This window comes from Myotis daubentonii, chromosome 9 (assembly GCF_963259705.1).
Source record: "Myotis daubentonii chromosome 9, mMyoDau2.1, whole genome shotgun sequence".
In the NCBI taxonomy this organism is placed as follows: Eukaryota; Metazoa; Chordata; class Mammalia; order Chiroptera; family Vespertilionidae; genus Myotis; species Myotis daubentonii.
Genome location: NC_081848.1, coordinates 32,679,245 through 32,682,422, shown reverse-complemented (window position 1 = coordinate 32,682,422; position 3,178 = coordinate 32,679,245). Strand labels below are relative to the sequence as shown.

The window sequence follows — 3,178 nt, the reverse complement described above, 5'->3', positions numbered from 1 at the left end:
TGAGCCCATTTACCAATTATAGCATCAGTAAAATTGAGCAAGACATCATGTGCCTCCTGATGAGAGGCAATAGGAAGTACCCAGCACTGCCTATAAAGTATTTCTGCCAATTAAAGTCATCTAATCAGGCCTCTACCCCTAATTAGCAAATTAAAGAAAAGGGATAGGAAAAAAGGAACAAGTTAAATGATACCACAAGAATAGTGCTAGACACATTCAGAGTATGAGAAATTCTCCAGGAATTTTCTAGCTTCTTGAATATGTATGGGATAATAAAAGGAATATAAAAAAGAGGGGAAACTGGTAGATTAAGAGATATTTAATATGGAAGCATGGAACAGACTGACAAATCCCAGAGGGGAGCAAGAAGAAATTAATCAAAGAACTTATATACGCATTGCTCATAGACACAGACAATAGTTAGGTGAAGGCCTTGGAGGGTGGGGGATGGGTAGGTATGGAGTGAAGGGGGTCAATGAAGGAGGGGGGGGTGGAGAGATCTGCAATACTTTCAATAATAAAGATCTTTTAAAAAGAGATATTTAAGATCATAACCACCACATATAATATCTAGACCTTGAGTGGATCCTAATTAGAATAAAAAATTATAAAAAAGACAGGGTTTTTTGTTGTTGTTGGCAATCATTCTGTAACATATATGTTTATCAGATCATCACATTGTATACCTTAAACTTATAAAATGTTATCCATAAATTACATCTCAAATCTGGGGAGGGGAAAATGCTGCAAAGGATATTAGATCAACTGCTATATTGGAATACGGGATGATAGATTAGATGAAATAATTGCATCAACTTAAATTTCTGAAGTTGAGAACTGTATTATAGTTATGTGAGAGAATATGCTTAACCTTGGGGGGAAACAGTTTTAAATCATTTGGGAAATACTAAACATGGACTAAATATTATTTATGAATCATTTTTTATTTGGCTTAGTGTGACAATTCTCTTTTGGTTATATTAAAACTAGAGGCCCAGTGCACAAATTCATGCATGGGTGGGGTCCCTCTGGGTGGCCTGCAGGGATCAGGCTGAAACTCACAGTCCAATGCGGCCTGCAGCTCCTACCTGCCGCTCCCGCTCATCTTGGCCCCACTGTGCCTGCTGTAGGCTCTCGCCCAATAAGTCCTGATAGGGAGAGGCTCACCACAGCAGCACTCGCCATCCATGAGTCCTGAGTCTGGCACCCTCCCAAGGGGAGTGGCCTGTGGGATCAGGCTGAAACCGGTTCTCCAACATCCTCAAGGGGTCTCGGATTGTGAGAGGGTGCAGGCCAGGCTGAGGGACCCCACTGGTGCATGATCTGCCCAGGGAGGGAGCGCAGGAGGGCTCCTGGGCATGTCTGGCCCATCTCACTCAGTCCCAATTGGCCGAACCCCAGCAGCAAGCTAATCTACTGGTCGGAGCATCTGCCTCCTGGTAGTCAGTGCACATCATAGCAAGTGGTCAACCTGTCAACTGTCTTCCCCCTTGTGGTCAGTGCACATCATAGCAGCTGGTCAACCAGTTGACTGCCTGCCCCCTGGTGGTCAGTGGACGTCATAGCGAGCGGTTGAGCAGACTTCGCATATCATTAGCATATTACACTTTGATTAGTTGTTTGGTTATTCTGCCATTCGGTCTATTTGCATATTACCCTTTTATTATATAGGATGATCCTTATATTTTAGAAAAACGTGCTGAACTATTTATGGGTAAAATCATATGATTTAAATTATGTATCAAATAGATTTTTAAATAAATGGGAAAGCACAGAGAGATGAAAGAAAAATGTAAAAATAGGGTTGATTATTCTAGTCTCTCTACTTTTGGGTATGTTTGAAATGTCCATAATACACATTTTCAAAAAACACTTGCCCTTGGTGATAGAGAGGTATGCCTAACTCTCATACTCAAAGATCAGAGAAAATACTTGACAGTAAATATGAAGACTTCACAATTTCAAAAAGCTGAGAGATTCAAAAACAAGTTGATACATGGAGCACAAGACCAGTCTCAACAAATGGTGTAAAATGAAAAAACAAAAAACAATATGAGGTTTTGGAGACTTGCTTTTGATGGAGTGTTGGTAATGGGGTGAGAAAGCCTTCTGAGAGATGGAAATAATAATGATGTATAGTACCTAATGTTTGTATCAGATAACTCAAAAGACTTTGAGTACAAAACCCATTTTATATTTTGGTGCATTTTATCTTAAGTTTTACAATTATTGTATCCACAGCCAAAGCTATAAAAATGCATATTAGAAACAACAACATTCTTGAGAAAGTGAGAGTGGGTGGTACTCCAAGCACAAGTGGACAGGATTATGAGAAAAGATGTTTTCAGTGTGATGAAAGAAAAGCAGATTGCTGGCAAAGAAGCAAGGGAATTAGTGGAAGTAGTGGGAGAAGATGTAGAAGTTCAAAGGCGGATGTCTTTTACTTCTTAGTGAAGAATGGAGCAAGGTCTTTGGATGAGAGTAAAGGAAGTGATTATAGTAATGTAAGATGAAATTAAGTAGAACAAGAATGAATTCATGAATGTATAAATGAATAATGAGAAAGTGAAGGAAGACAGTGAATTGGAATCTCTGGATGTGTTGATCCAATTAATGAATTGTGGTAATGGGGCACTTGAGAAGATAAGCCGGAAACATAGAATATGGCAGTAACAGAATCATATGCTTGAAATCACAATTTCAGAACAAATGCAATTTTTCATGATGATAAATCCAGGGGTTATCATGAGAGTGGATTGCTAATGTGGAGTTGAGGAAAAGATCACTTAAGAGGTAGATGTCGAGTGCTTGCTTCAGCAACACATATACTAAAATTGGAATGATACAGAGAATATTAGCATGGCCCTTGCACAAGGGTGACATGAAAATTCATGAAGCATTCCATATTTTTCATCTCCTCAGATCACATGGCATAATATTATAAATAAACTACAATAAAAACAATTTAAAAAGTTCAAACCCTTGGAGGCTAAAGAGCATTTTATTAAACAATGATTGGGTTACCAAAGAGATCAAAGAAGAAATAAAAAACATCCTGGAAAGAAATGACAATGAAAATACAACTAATCCAAAATCTCTGGGACACAGTGAAAGCAGTCCTGAGAGGGAAGTTCATGGCTCTATAGGCCTACCTCAGAAAAAAAAAAGAAAAGAAAAA

The 3,178-nt window shown here is 38.7% G+C and overlaps 1 non-coding gene across 1 annotated transcript; it reads left to right on the top strand.

The window, feature by feature from the left end:
• The first annotated feature begins 2,804 nt into the window (after positions 1–2,804).
• On the top strand, positions 2,805–2,911 carry LOC132242364 (U6 spliceosomal RNA). Its single transcript, XR_009454569.1, has one exon. It is a non-coding gene; the product is annotated as a U6 spliceosomal RNA (small nuclear RNA).
• The last annotated feature ends 267 nt before the right edge of the window (positions 2,912–3,178 follow it).